At 45.0% G+C, this 15834-nt stretch overlaps 1 protein-coding gene and 1 long non-coding RNA gene across 3 annotated transcripts in view; one reads left to right on the top strand and one right to left on the bottom strand.

Moving 5' to 3' along the window:
• BIN3 (bridging integrator 3) overlaps positions 1–15834 on the top strand; it is a 42734-nt gene that overhangs the window by 1221 nt on the left and 25679 nt on the right. The window lies entirely within an intron of this gene.
• Positions 680–12140, bottom strand: LOC123388995. The gene is made up of 2 exons (XR_006603514.1): positions 12003–12140; positions 680–1405 (listed from the first exon to the last, which is right to left on the bottom strand). It is a non-coding gene; the product is annotated as an uncharacterized LOC123388995 (long non-coding RNA).

Genomic DNA, 15834 nt, shown 5'->3' with positions numbered 1-15834 from the left:
AGTGGAAACTACGCACTGGCCACAAGTTGCGAATATCAGCCAGTGTTAAGGACAATTCTCTAATGTAAAATTTAGACCATTTCTGTCCCCTCTGCTCTCCTGCTTCGTAGACAAAGATTGATGGACAAATGTCAGAGAGTTGGTACCAGCACAAGAGGAAGCCCGGAGCAATGCCCTAATAAGCCCCGGCAGGAGCTGCTCTTTTTCCCTCCACCTTTGTTCCAGGAGGCCGATAGGGGGCTAGAGCCTTAAAAGCTAACTTTCCCATCTTGTTATAACCTAGTTAGTGATGAGCAAAGTGGCAGTCCTTCAGTTCCCTTTCCTAAAGAAATTACTTCCTTAAAGTGTCAGCCTGGGTTCTCTGACCTTGTGATATAGATATCCTCTTCCTAGCTGCATCTGGAAACTTTGGAATTCCCTTGCTTAATTTTTTAAGGTAAAAACCAGAGAGTACAAATGTTTTGTATTGCTTAGATTGGCATTCACAGTTTTAAAAGTCAATCTTTGCTTCAGTAATCAGGAGAACAGAGCAGCAGGCAGGGTAGAGGATTCTCCTGGTGATCTGAAGCATGCTGTTTCCACCTGTCTTAAAGAAGGCTTTCTATCCGAGAACGCAATAGCCTGTTTCCTAAGGCCTGTCAGGTTGCAGAGAATTGAAATTGACAACTGACGGTTCAGCAAAAGCTTGAGATTTTTATTCTGCAGAGTTAATTTACTAGTGTAGCTTTTGCAGCTTGGCATCTCCTTGGACCATGGGTCAGAACCAAAAGGGTGGCTTTGTCCCTCAAAGCTGAGATTCCTTTTTCTTCCTCTATAGAGGGTCTCTACGTCATCTCTTACGTGGACCCTGACCCTATCTCCCTGAGAGGGGAAGAGCACCGGCGCCTGGGCACACAATCACACTCAGTTCATGGCTCAATGGCTGGCAAAGGGAGCAGGGCTGGGTCCTTCTGATTCACTCCTGGAGTGGTTTTCCTGCTCCCAGAATGAATCCATCCATTCATCCAAGACTGGAATTCTCAGTGGGGGAAGAGACCAGAGTGACGTAGGGCCATCATAGGAGGCCGATGCCCAGGGTCAAGTTCACCAAGCACATGGGGTATGCCAGCCATCATTGAATAAGTCCTAGGGGCATGCAGCCCATGGTCCCCAGAGGGTAGCCATTGTTCTGTGCTAGGCTGGGCTTTCAAAATGTCACAGTGAGAAATGTCCAATATTGATGCCCTTTGCACACTGTGGACTTTGCATGAAGAGTGAGAGGTCTTTGTTCCCTGCTTCCTCTGTGCATGCAGCCCACCCACCCCGTTTGTTTAGTGGGTACCTGCTGTCTTCCTGTACCATCTTCCCGTCCATTCATCCACCGACCACCCACGCGTCTTCTCGCCAGGTGGTCCAGTGTTGTGCCCTGCTAGGAAGAAGGCGTTTGATATTCAGGTCAAACATCTCAGGTCACTGATCCGCTATTTGGGCCTAAGTCAAGCACTTCCCTCTCCTCTCCTGCTTGTCTCCCCCTCTCTCTTCTTGTGTCTGTATCTTTATTATTGTATGGAGGGAGAGTTCAGAAGAATTAAGAATATAATCTGCCTTATCCATCTGGCTTCACTGTCTCCAGGGAGCGTAGCCTTCCCTGGAACCACACACCTTGATGCTCTTAGGCTTGAGTGACAAGGAAAAAGGAGGCCTGCAGTAAATCTTCCTCTGTTAGAGGTCCGGAAGTTTGACTCAGAACGAAGGAAATCAGCGTCCATGCAGAGAAATGTGGCTGGGAGTTGGAGGGGTGAGTTCAGGTTCTGGCCGCCCCCCGCTGCTGCCTGTTGCTTTGGGCCCTGGCATAAGACATCTCACTCTTGTTTCAACTGTTTGTAATGAGAGGGGAAGGGGCTTTTTCCAGTGTTTGGAAAGAGCTGAGGATCCTGAATCCCACAGCGTCTTTGTCAAATATGTTTTCTTCAGTTATGCTCATCATGTCCATATGTTGGGGCAGCTTCAGAACTGGCAATTCAACTGTTAGAGTTTCTTCCCTGAACCCATTATGTCGGTGTCTAACACATTAAGTAAGGCCCGCGGCGACTTGTTGCACACAGATCGTGCTCCATAACTGTTTGTTGATTTCCTGCTCAGTGAACATTTCTACTGTACAAGGGGCCTGTGCTGCATTTTGGGGACACAGGAAAGGCTCTCAGAACCAATGCCTGTTATAAGCCAGCGTATGGAAAGCGCTGGGGCTTCACAGGAGTGACAGCCAATCACCAAATGTCAGTATGGCATCAAGAAAAGTTTCAACCAGAGGACGTAGTTTTAGTTAAACCTTGACTAGCCAGTATGCAGCGTTGCAGTGGGCAGTGGGAGAGGGGCCCAGGATAGAGGGATGGCGTGGAAAAGGCGTGTGGAGACGGAATGCATCAAGAGTATTCAGTGGGGTCAGTCAGGAGACTGGCTTGGGTTTAGCTCATAGGGCTGCGTGGATAACAGCAGGCACCAGAGTTAGGGCCCCTGGTCAGTGCTTGCAGGGCCTCCCTGAGGAGCCAAAACTCAGCTTCGGCTTTTGAAAATGGAAGGGTTTTGAGCATGGAAGTGACACGGGGAGATCAGCCGTTTCATGGGATTCATTTGGCAGTGCTCTGTATGAGAGTTCAGAGAAGGGGAAGAATGGAGCCTGGGTTGGGGGGAAGAGTGGGTGGGGAAGGTGGGGCACGAACTTGGACAGTGGCCTCCTCTATATTTTTTGACCACAGTTTGCAGTCAGAAATAGCTTTGATATCGCATCGCAGCACACCTACATTTATACTTCAGGCACATGTGTGATGCATTCCAGTATTTTCTGTTATGTTCTAGTTCATGTTTAAAAGAATGGTGTACTTCCACTGATCTCATGACTGATTTTGATAGATTTGCAGTGGGATAAGGTGTAGCAACGTACATGATTGATGTGGGACCCCAGATAGACAAACACTGATTTGGGCGTGTATTGCAGGGATTCAGGCTACAAGCCAACACATGTGACTCCAGCCAGCAGAAGACAGTGTTGCCCATTTATCTGGTGGGTTTTTGAGGGTCATAATAAGAAACGTAGAGGGGGCAACTCTGAAAAGCCCCAGCCACGTGCTGTGTAAGAATTTAATCCATAGATGGGAAAAGTGTCAGTCACTTTAAGGAATAGGGAACTGAAGCAGACAAAAGCCTGTACCAAGATGTTGGTTAATTAATCAGGGAAAAGCAGATTAAGCCAACAGTAAGATGCCATCACACAGCCATCTGACTGGCAACAGTGTTGGGGTTTTTTTGTTTTTTTAAGATTTTATTTAATTTTTTGACAGAGATCACAAGTAGGCAGAGAGAGGGGGAAGCAGGCTCCCCACTGAGCAGAGAGCCCATGTGATGTGGGGCTGATCCCAGGACCCTGGGATTATGACCTGAGCCAAAGGCAGAGGCTTAACCCACTCAGCCACCCAGGCACCCTGGCAACAGTTTTAAAGTCTGGCAACACTCATCTAAGGATGAGGAGCAGGGGGAGCACATGCCCACTGGCATCCGGGGTGCGAGGTAGCGTGGAGAGGAGTGGTGTGAATTGATCCAGCCACTTAGGAGGTTTCTACAGCACCTGTGACATTGGAAACGTTTGCACCCCCTGGACCAGAGCAACTCCCGCCAGGGAGCAGGTCGCTTCATTGTGTGTGGGTGTCCAGCCTCTCCAGTGTGGTGTCTTTACATAATGAGACAGGTGGTCATTACAGTGGATGAAGCGGGGCTGTGTATATGAATTTGGACAAATCTCAGACGCATAGTGCTGGACAGAAAAGTTAGTTTCAAAGTGATGCATTCAATATTGTACTATTTTCGTACAGTTCGGGCCTATAAAACAGTACTGTATTGTGCTTACAGATTTAAACGTATGTAGTGAAAGTCTGGGAATGATACCTACTAAAGGCAGAGCCATGGCTCCCCGCCAGGGTGAGAAGGAGTGTGTGGGGGGGTACGCAATCACGCTATAGCCCTCAGGGGGCTGAACAGCAGTGCCTGAGGAGCTACACTGCTTCAAGAGTGAGGTCAGAGGCAAGTGTGGCTTCATGGTAGAGCATGATGATGCTCGGTGAACGCCCGAGTATTTCCTCTCTGTCATTTCTGAGTACTTATAATATTGATAATCCTCTTAACTCTTGTCATGCCTGGCCTGAGGGGCATCACAGCCAGAGCTCACGTCACCATTCGGTGCAGGAGAACTCCTGCCTCCCACATTTGGTAGGCAAGGATGACCTGGGGAGGTAGGCCTAGAAGTGAGTTTCCCTCTCAGGCCCCCTTCTCCTTCTCCTTGCTGCTTTCAGACCTTCAGCAGAGAAGGGAAAGGGTTGAGTGAAGCTCTTTGTAGAATTCCTGGTTGGTTAGAGACTGAAGTGAAAATGAGATTGGAGATAGTGCCTCAGAAGTGAAACAGCTGGGCTGGTGCCTCTCAGAGTCTGTCGCCATCAGAGCCAGGGTTCACCGGTCAGAATGGGAAGTAGGCACTGGAGGCTTCTCTCAGGCTTGTTGAGTAAGCAGGAGAAGCCTTTCACCTCACAATGCCTTCTGTTTTCTGTTTATAAAATGGGGAAACGCATTTTCTAAGGAACTACAGAACAAACAAACAGACTACCTCCCCAAATTGCCTTCCTTCCTCTTGTTTCTAGACCTTCAGCAGTGCCATCAGCCTCCAGACTTCAGTCACAAATCCTTTCACTACTCAGGAGGAAGTCCCCATTCATTGTAGGCAAGTGGACCCACTTGGGACTGCTGCTTGCCCCCGAAACAGAACAAATCACTGCAGCTTCCCTAACCATACTGACCTCTGTGTAACCGTGTCGAGCCACCCCCTCAGGCCTCAGTTCATTCATCATCATCGAAAACAACATCATCTTTATTGCAGATCCATACAGGCCGCTGACTGTATAGTCAGGAACTATTTTAGGAACTAAACTGGTTTGGCCCTCCAGTGACCCTACACGATATGTATATTATTGTCCGATTCTGTGGGCAAAGAAACTGAGAGACAGGAAGGTTAGGTAACTTGTCCAAAGCCTCACCATTGGCACTTGGCAAAGCAAGGACTTAAAAACCAAGCAGTGCGGCTCCAGAGTCTGTCCCCCCATTCAGCGCACTGGCTCTAGTGGGGAGTACAAGAGGGGACCGCTTTAAATGACCTGTGGTCTGTGAAGCACCTAGCGCCAACCAGCACTAAGGAGATGCTTGGTAAATGGCCACTTGAACTGGAAGATTTCTAAGATCTCACGAATTCTGTGATTCATTCCGTCTCAACTGCTCAGAGGTCAGCCTGGGGAGCTATGGAGAAGGAGGGATCACAGCTGAGCTGAGGGATTGTTCCAGTCCAAATGACAAATCGGCCAAGTCACAGAGTCATGCCTTTTATTTTTAAACACACACATACCTCCTCGGACTGGTGGCGAGTCAGGGCAGTATTTTGTATGTGCCCTGGTTTTAGATCTGGCTAATTCAGGGGAAAGACTACAGGGGCCGGGACGGTGTGGAAAGGCTGTGGTCAGATGTGCTGGAAATGGCCATTTTACAGCTCAGTCCATGTCCCCTTCTGATGGGCTCTCTCCTGCCCTTGTTCAGGCTGAACTCTCCGTGGCCGGGTGGCACTGTGGCCAGCTGGCCCTGCCGAGAGGATGACCTCCAGCATGCAGCTGCTCTGCAGGAGCCAGCTGCCTCTCCCTAAGCCCTGCCCTGGCCCCAGCCCTCTGTTTCCCCTCCGAGTGTCAAGGTGGCAGTAGCCTTGGTGGGGCCTCAGACCAGAGAAGGCAACGACCCAAGGATCGGGTGACAGAAGGATGGGGGGAGGAGGGGCTTGTCCTTCCAGCCTGCAGAAGCTGCTGCCTTTCGCCCACCTTCCTGCTCTCGCCTGAGACAGTGACTCAGGCCCAGACCACTCCCCGGGGAGCCAGGATTTCAGCCACTATCAACTGCCGCCTACTTCTTTACTCAGCCCTCCCTTCTTTCTCACCTCCCTCACCTCCTCCCTCCCCCCAAAACTGTGATCCCTCAGAAAGATGTGGGGTGGGGTAGACTGAATCATTTCAGGGTTCTCTCCACCCCCGAGCCAGGCCTAGGCTCATTCACATTTGGTAGGAACCATTTCCAGAGGCCAAGGTGAAGACCAGGGAGGAACGTGTAGGTTTCAGCTTCTTTCCACTCTTCTTTTTTATTATTTTATTTTATTTATTTGACAGATAGAGATCACGAGTAGGCAGAGAGGCAGGCAAAGAGAGAGGGGAAGCAGGCTCCCTGCTAAGCAGAGGGCCCAATGCAGGGCTCGATCCCAGGACCCTGAGATCATGACCTGAGCTGAAGGCAGAGGCCCAACCCACTGAGCCACCCAGGCGCCCCTCTTTCCACTCTTCTTTGTCATGGAAGCAGAGGACTCTCCAGAGAAGGCGGGCCTTGAGGGATCTGCTGGGGTGACCAGGGGATCCCCACCCAACTGCCATCTGGGCCTGCCTCTTGTCTCTGCCTCTGCAGTAGAGGGGGTGGGGAAACAAAAGATTGAGAAACCCAGCAAATTGAAAATGCAAAAGAGCTGTTTTTGTAAATAGACATTACACAAGAGCAGGAGTTTTTTTGGAAAGGTTTTACTGAGACAGACAGAATTAGCCAACTGGCATCGTGCTGCTAATAGAGATATTTACTGTTTGAAAAAGTATATTTGTAGCTTCGGAGAACATCCTGTTGACTTTTCTTTATTGTGAAAGTGAATCCCCCCCACCCCCTTTGTGCACATAGAACTCTTTTTCTTTTTTTAAGTGGGGCACGTTAAGGGTTGGAGAAGGGTAGGCTCGAGAGAATTGTTTTCTCTGTTTTGTTGCTGAGACCAAAATAGCCCTGTTTCTGCCCTCTGGTGCTCATATTTACGGACTGGCAAGTAGAAGCAACTAAGGAATCCTAGTCCGGAGGACAGGAGAGCTGTGAACCCTCACGATTTCTTCCAGAGCAGAGAGATTCTGCGGGGAGCAGGCACTGTCTTCTCTCTGGACCTCTGCTTCCTCATCCAAAGCCAAGGGAAGAACCCTGGGGAAGGTCCCGAGGCCCACTGAGCCTCACTGAGTCCCTGAGGACTGCCAGCCTGAGCCCCAACACCCCCTTGGGGCCAGGCAACCCTGCTCTCGGAGCTGCCGCCATGCTGATGCTCTTGCCGCTGACGCCTTCCAGAGCAGCTGTTTCTCCCCAGGAAGTCCCTGTGTCCCAGCGGGGTTCTAGAACCACAGGGAGGAGATCAGGGAGGGAGTGACAAGAAGAGGCAGAAGAGCTGCTTGAGGTGTAGTCCTTCTGCTTGGTCTTCCCCCCACCACCACCACCTTCCACCGCTTGGGTGGTGGTGTTCCCTCAGGGTACCTGCCCCAGTTTTCAGGCTCTTGCTCAGCAGAGGGGAGCTTGTCTGCCATTTGGCAGCCTTGGAATAAACCCAGGAGACTCTTCTCCGTGATAATTCCTCTTAAGCTCGTTGAATTATTAGTTTGGGGGGTGCCTGGGTGGCTCAGTCGGTTAAGTGACTGACTCTTGATTTCGAATCAGGTTAGCATCTCAGGGTCAGGAGATCAAGCCCCGAGTTGGGCTCCGTGCTCAGCGGGAAGTTGGCTGGAGACTGTCCCTCTCCCTTTGCCCCTGCTCATGGGTATGCTCTCTCTCAAATAAATAAATAAATAAATAAATATTTTTAATGATTGCCTGTGTATATATATATTTTTAAAAGATTTTATTTATTTGTCTGACAGACAGAGATCACAAGTAGTCAGAGAGGCAGGCAGAGAGAGAGGAGGGAAGCTCGATCCACGGACCCTGGGATCATGACCTGAGCTGAAGGCAGAGGCTTTAATCCACTGAGCCACCCAGGCGCCCCAATAAATAAATATTTTAAAATAAAATAAAGTAGTTGTCCCTCAGCCCATATTCTGAGACCATGTCCAGCCAGGCTTCACTGCCAATGCTACAGGGTAGCTCTGGTGAGACCTGTTTTGTTTTGTTTTAGCTTTGGTTTAGTCAGATAAGGATTGGGAAGCCGAAAACAATGATCTTACCTTTCTTTGTTTATAAAGACTTATCTGAGAGTAACTTTTTTCAGGAACCTCAAATGAGAGTATGGTGTGGTATAGGGCCCTGGGGCAACGTACTGAGTTTTCTCCTTCATTTACCCACTTACCCAGTGCCTTACCGTATGCATCAGACTGGGCTATACACTCCCTGAGATGATAGAACAAGTCAGTCTTGTTCATCCCGATAGTCCTAGAACCTAGAGTAGTTCTAGGTTAAAGGAGGCCCCCGATAAATATTTGCTGAAATTCATTCAATGAAAGGTTGAACGTAGCACTGTACCTACAGTACTTACAGGAGTTGCAAAGAAGCAGAACGTGCAGTCCCTGCACCAGAGGGCTTATGTGTCAGAATGAGAAAGCAAGATTTATACACGTCAAAGTTGGTTAGCCTGACCCTTTACCAAGAAGAGTGTAACAGTGAATCACAGCACTGGGTCTAAGAGAGCAAGCTGATCATCTAGATGCCTGAAGAAGGCGGCTCTGGGACAGAACTCAAAGATCCGATCTTTGTACCTTTTAGGAAACTAGGAACAAAAAGATATTTCCTGGGGCATCTGGTTGGCTCAGTCGGTTCAGCGTCTGCCGTTGGCTCAGGTCATGATCTCAGGGTCCTGGGATTGAGCCCCATGTCGGGCTCCCTGCTTAGCGGGGAGCCTGTTTCTCCCTCTGCCTCTGAGTCTCCCCTAGCTTACGTTCTCTCCCTCTCTCTCTCTCTCTCAAATAAATAAAATCTTTTTAAAAAAGAAAGAAAGAAAAGAAACCAAAAGGATAATTTCTTTACTAATTGGAAGCTTTTTGTCTGAAACCAGAGGCCTTTTTCATATTTAATGGTGAAAGGTCAGCCTTGAAACATTCTTAGTACTAAGTCAGAAACATTTCTCTACAGTTTCTGGCCAATGCTATATAACACAAGACAAGAAGTGGGTACAGGGGCACCTGGGTGGCTCAGTGGGTTAAAGCCTCTGCCTTCGGCTCAGGTCATGATTCAGGGTCCTGGGATCAGGCCCCACATTGGGCTCTCTGCTCAGTGGGGAGCCTGCTTCTTCCTCTCTCTCTGCCTGCCTCTCTGCCTACTTGTGATCTGTCTGTCAAATAAATAAATAAAAATCTTAAAAAAAAAAAAAAAGAAGTGGGTACAAAATATTGGAAAAGGAAAGGGAAGTTTTGTCATTATTTTCAAGTGATATGACTGTCTATTTGGAAAACCTAATTGTTTTTTTTTCCTTGCTGAATTTTTCGGGCTATGTAGGTTAAGTATGTAGGTGTGATGACTGGTTTCAGGGTAAATACTTAATACCCAGTAGCTTTCCTGGGTGCTAGGACAATAAATGAAAAAGAGAATTCCATTTGAGTATAATCAAGTGGAATTGGTGTGGGGCTAAAACTTCCATATGTCAGTGTTACTTTGGGATCTTGATATTCAACAGAATAAAAGTACAGGACCTATATGAAAAAACTCATAACACTAAAGCATATAATAAAAATACTTGAGTGAATAGAAGGAAATATTATGGCCCTGGATGAGCAAACCTAGTATTTGTAAAAAATGTAGGATCTTCAAAAGTTAATCTATCTATAAATGTAATGCATTTTCAGAAATAAGTATCCTGATTTGGGGAGGTGGGGTACACAGCAGCATATGACTTTGAAGTTTATCTTAAATATAAAGGCAAATTAAAATAGCCAATTACCTGAAATAAAATGTAGTAAGAAGGATCTGTTTGGGTAGATATTAAGAACTGTTATAAACCTGAATAATTAAATCTTTGTTATTGGCAAAAGAGTAGACAGGTCTGTGGTATGGAAGAGAAGTATTTCATGCTAATGAAATGATTTCTTAAAGACAGTTTATTTTCTAAATTATGTTAAAACAACTGGCTAACCGTATACTCAAACTCTAAATGGAGTAATGATTTAAATATAAAAAATAAATCATTAAAATTCATATGAAATGCAAGGGACACAGATAAACAAAACAGTCTTGGCAAAGTTGGACAGCTCAATACTTCTCAGTCTCAAAACTTACAACAGAGGTCCAGTAAGTAGGACATTGTGGTACTAGCATAAAGATAGACATGTAGATCAGTGGAATCAAATCAAGAGTTCAGAAATAAAGCCTTACATTTATGGTCAGTTGACTTTTTTTGTAAGGAAGCCAGGACAGTTCAACAGGGAAGTTGTAGTCTTTTCAACAGCACTAGGATAACTGGATATCCACATGTAAAAGAATGAAGTAGGACCCTTACCACACCATTCACAAAAATCGACTCCAAATAGATCAAAGTCCTAAATGTAAAAGCTAAAACTACAAAATCCTAAGAAGAAAACATAGGGGTGAGTCTTCATGACCTCGAATTTGGCAAGGAATTCTTAGACATGATGCCAAAAAGCACAAACAACAAAAGAAAAAATAGACTTCAGAACCTAAAACTTCTATGCTTCAAAGGACACCATGAAAAGAGTGAAAAAAAGCACAATTCACAAATGAGAGAAAATGTTTGCAAATCATATATCTGATCAGGAATTTCTACCCAGAATAGATGAAAAACTCTTACAACTCAACAATTTAAAAAGGCAACCCATTTTTAAAACAGGCAAAGGATTTGAATGGATATTTCTCCAAAGAAGACATACAGATGCCTGATAAGCACATGAAAAGGTGTTCAACATCATTAGTCATTAGAGATGTGTCAGTCAAACAACGATGAAATAACCCTCATACCCACTGGAATGGTTAAAGTAAAAAAGGCAAGGACAAGTGTTGGTGAGGATGTGAAGAAACAGGAACCCTCACCCACTGCTGGAGGTTGTAAAATGGCACAGCCGCTTGGAAAAGTCTGACAGCTCCTCAGAAATGTAAGCATAGACTTAACCGTATGGTCCAGCACTTTCGCTCCTAGGTGTATCCTCAAGAGAAATGAAAATGTATGTCCACATACAAACACGTGCACAGACGTTCATAGCAGCAGCATTCGTATGGCCAGAAAGTAGAACAACCCAAGTGTCCATCACCTAGTGAGTGAATGGATAGATGGAGAGTGAGTGAGCGGATCCAGATGGTATATCCCTGGATTGGAATATTATTCCACGATGAAAGACGAATAAAGTCCTGATATATGCCACAAAGTGGGTGATCCTTGAAAACATTTTGCCACTTGAAAGAAGCTAACACAAAAGGCTACTTCCTATATAATTCCATTTACATGAACTGTGCATACTAGAAAGCCATAGATACAGTGGATTAATGCTTTGCCAGCGGGCTGGAAGGAGAGGAGAAGTGGAAGTGATTGCTAATAGACCCGGGGTTTCTCTTGGGGTGATGAAAATGTTCTGAACTTAGATGGTGGTGATGGTTACACACTTCCGAATGTAGTAAAAACAACTAGACTGTACACTGGGTGAATGTTATGGTATATAAATTATATCTCAATAAAGCTGTTACTTAAAACTTAATAAATCAGCGGTGCCTGGGTGGCTCAGTCGATTAAGTGTCTGCCTTCGGCTCAGGTCATGATCCCAGGGTTCTGGGATTGAGACCTGCATTGGGTTCCCTGCTCAGTGGAGAGTCTGCTTCTCCCTCTCCCTCTACCTGCCGTTCTGCTTACTTGTGCTATCTCTCTGTCAAATAAATAAATAAAACATTAAAAAAAAAAGTTTAATAAATCAGCTTCCAAGTAAAGATGACAGATTGAATACATTCATCTAATTCATCTCCCTTACAAATCCTACCAAAAGCACACTAACGAGGTTTGTTTGTTTGTTTGTTTGTTTGTTTTAAGGCACAGATCTACAGATTCAGGGAGAATAGAAACATAGACATCATTTGGGAATTGGGATGCAGTTACGTGCAGTAACTGTCTTAAGTTCCGAGAAAGGCAAATCCTAAACTGGCATTTAGGAAAACCAAGAGCCATCGCAACTTACGTTATGGAATCCTCGAAAGTTCAGGAATTAGTGGCAGTAGGTGCTTCTAGAAGTGGGATGAAGCCAAGCGCTCAGATCAGAAGGACGGGTTGAAAGCTGTTTCTGAGTAAGTTTAGAGCCCTGCCGTCTCCTCCCCAACTCCAGTGTCCCTGGGAGACTGTCCCTGCCTCACCCTAGCAAAAGAACGAAGGGGCCCCACCCCTTGGAGAGTATGAGACAGCGAGTTCCTATACTGGGCATACAAAGGTGGATTTACTATGTGAAAACTATTTAATAAAGTTAAGCTTCAGGGCCCCTGGCTTGCGTGGACCTTGTCCAGGGCCCTGGAAGGAGCCCTCGCTGTGTGTTCACGTGATCCTGTATTTTTCATGAACATCAAAAATGTAGTTATACTGCACTCGGTTAAAAAGAGCTCTGCCTTCACTTCCTCCTTTCTCTGCTTTATACTAACTCTCATGTCAGGCAGCTGTGGAGTAGTGTAGGCCTTTTTGGGGGGATGTGACTGGAGGATTGAATTGGGAGTATGCTGCTTTAGATGCAATTTGTAGACATATTTTGAAAACTTTGCTAAAACCACGAGAAAGTGCAGATACCTGAGTGCAAATATACAAAGGGTACCTTTGGTCTTCTTTAAGTGTACTTAAAAACGGGAAAGGGGCATGGCTCAGTCAGTAGAAAAGGCAACGCAATCTCGACGTTGTGAGTTCAAGCCCCATGTTGGGCATACTTAAAATATATATATATATATATATATATATATATATATATATATATACCTTTAACTTTCACAGTGTTACATATATCCATTGTATCTCAGTAAAGCTGGAAAACATTTTGAAAAAGAAAAAAAAGCTGAGGGGAAAAATTGGGTCAAAACAAAAGTGACAACGGTGAACAATTAAATAGAGATATTCTTGAAATCAAAGTACAACAAAACATTTTCAAATTGTACTAAAAGCTAGTAATTCATTGCTAGAACAAGATCAAATTTAATTAGGAGCAATCATTCATGTTTGATGATCTAGTTAATAAAGAGGAGGAGCAAATCATATGAACACGCTGATAAAACATTTTAAATTTGTTAACACGAAGATAACAAAGATGACAAAACCCATGGTGTGTGCTCCTCCAAGGACAAGCCGGTTACCCCCATTAATTCAGAGAGCGGTTAAGATTAGTCATCATACAAGGAAACCTGATAAGTGTCTTGAAATCTTAGTTTATTTATGAGAGAAACATCAGGTTTTCCTAAATTTTCAACAGTCCTAAAATTTTTATTGTATTTATATATTACTGGTAAGTTGGAAAAAAGCTTTTCTAAACTGTCAGTAATAGAAAACAAATTTCAGTCGACCATACAAGAGGAAAGGCTGAATTACCTTTCTTTTCTCCCGAAGAAAATGATGTTAACCCACTCTGTGTCACATGAAAAGGCAATCATAGATTACGAAGCTGAAAAATGTAGGGAAATGAATACAGAGGTGTGTCAGGCAGATGATTAATAAAAATATTAGGTTATTCTTGATTTTCTGATGTTCGTGTTGTCAGCTTCTATAACTTGTAATTTGTTATGTTCTTTTCTCTAAGTAAACACTCAGTTTCATGACTATTTTTATATTTGGGGTTTTTAAAGAAAAATTTTTTTTAAGTTTTTATTTTTAAGTAATCTCTACACCCAACATGGGGCTCAAACTCACAACCCTGAGATCAAGAGTCACATGCTCCACTGACTGAGCCAACAGGGGGCCCTGTCCTATTCTTATATTTGTAAATTTGCATTCTTTTTCTTTAAAGGGGCCTGCAAAATCATATATGCTTCAGGCCCACAAAACTCAGATCCATTGTAAGCCCAGTTGAGGACAGGACTGCCATCCTGAAGGCAGGAGGATGAAGTGAAGGAATGTGTGGGGAGTGCTGAGACAACCCTTCAACTCAGGGGTTCCCCATAAAACTGCTCAGCCAGGCCACTCTACGCAGTAGACAGATCTCATCAGAACACTCTCGGCTTCTAATCAGGTGTTTTGTCTCCTGTCACGCGTGTGAGCAGACACCCAAGATTACCACAACCCGAGGGGAGTGTTGAGTATTTTTGAAAAATGGAAACAGAAGCAGAAGACAACTTAAGGGGAAACAGACTACAGGAAGAAGAAACATTTTCTAAAGCTATCACTAAGGTCATCAGAAAGAGAAGGCATCCATGAGATTAAAAAAAAAAAAGAATACCATGAAAAATAAAACTAAATTTTAAAAAAACACAGGACATCCTGAAAATTAAAAAGAGATCTCAGAAATTAAAAATATGATAGCAGAAATGGGGCACCTGGCTGCCTCAGTCGGGAGAGCTTTCAACTCTTGATCTTGGGGTCATGAGTTTGAGCCCCACATTGGGCGTAGAGATTACTTACGTAAATGAATAAATAAAATTTTTAAAAAGTGTGCAATAGCAGAAATGGAAAACGACAAAATAAGGAAATGTTGAAAAGTAAAAGTTAGAGAAGCAACAAGGAGGGTCAGCATCAGAATCACGAGAATTTCAGAAATAAGAGGCAAAGAAAATGGAAAGAAACCAACTAAAACCACATTTTTTTTTTTAAATCCCAGAACGAAAGATTATAAACTGCCTAACTGAAAGAGTTTGGCACATACCCCAGCCGAATGAGCAAAATCAGACCCACAAGGTACATCACTGTGACATTTCACACCACTGTGACAAACGTGATCCAATGAGCTTGTGTGAAGAAGTGGATCCCCTACAAAGGGTAGAAATCAGCATGCTTTCGACTTCATCAACACAGTAGCACTGGGAAAGGAGAAGCCAGTGAAGCAGTGTCTTAGAAATTCTGAAAGAAATTAAGTGCTACCCACATTCGATAGCCAGTCAAACTAACTGGTGTGAGGCAGGGTGAAATGGGTTTTGGTCTTGTGGAAGTCTCAAGAAAGTACCACACACACTTTAACTCCGCCCAAACGAGGAGTAAACCAACAAAGAGGAAGACACAGATTCCAGGTGGCAGAATTCCTGGGAGAGGTGAAAGGAATCCATGTGAGGGAAGAGAAGAGGAGAGCCTGGGCGGCCCACTGTGCCCCTGGGGCTGAGCTGCCCAGAGGCCACCGAGGATGCTGCTTCCAGAAGTGAACCCCTGATGCGAATAAATGTATTGAAAGAGTGAGGGATAAATCCTTAGAAAATTCAGCACCTGCAAGAAAGATGACAGTCTCAGGGAAAGCAAAAACATAGTGTTACCAGTTTCATATTGCTGTGTAACAGATTACCCCACAACACAGTGTCTCCAAACAACAGTACTGGTTTCTGCAGGTCAGGAATTCGGGAGTGGCTTCGCTGGGGGGGTTGGCTCGGATCTCGGCAGTCTTCTGAAGTTTTGGCCTAGGTGGAAGAATCTGTTGGCCACCGCCCCATGTAGGAAGGAAGAGAAATCACATTATTCTCCTAATAGTTTATTTAGTATTGATCTAACCAAATCTCATAACTGTGTCAAGGAGAAGAGGAGATGCAGACAGGCTTTTGTGTCATTTGGCAGGGAGAGCCTGGAAAAGGTTGCTTGATTTCTTAAATCTTCCCCTTCCAAAACAAAAAGGAGCTCGTGCCTAAAACCTAACAAGAGCTAGCAACAGAAGCATTTTTATTTAGAGCTGCAAAGGTAGATGCCAGTAAAACCAGTGGAGTCAAAAGCGCTGGTCTTGGGCAAGTGAGACGAGGGCGGGGGAGGGAGGCCAGAACCTTCTGTCTCACTTAACAGACCTCGTTGTCTTATTAAACTATGCCCACGTAGAATTCGGATGAAAGCAAACTCTGGTTAATAAAAGGAAACCA

This window comes from Mustela putorius, unplaced genomic scaffold, assembly GCF_011764305.1.
Source record: "Mustela putorius furo isolate JIRA1106 unplaced genomic scaffold, ASM1176430v1.1 tig00003937_pilon_pilon_pilon, whole genome shotgun sequence".
In the NCBI taxonomy this organism is placed as follows: domain Eukaryota; kingdom Metazoa; phylum Chordata; class Mammalia; order Carnivora; family Mustelidae; genus Mustela; species Mustela putorius.
This window is presented reverse-complemented; position numbering and strand designations above follow the sequence as displayed.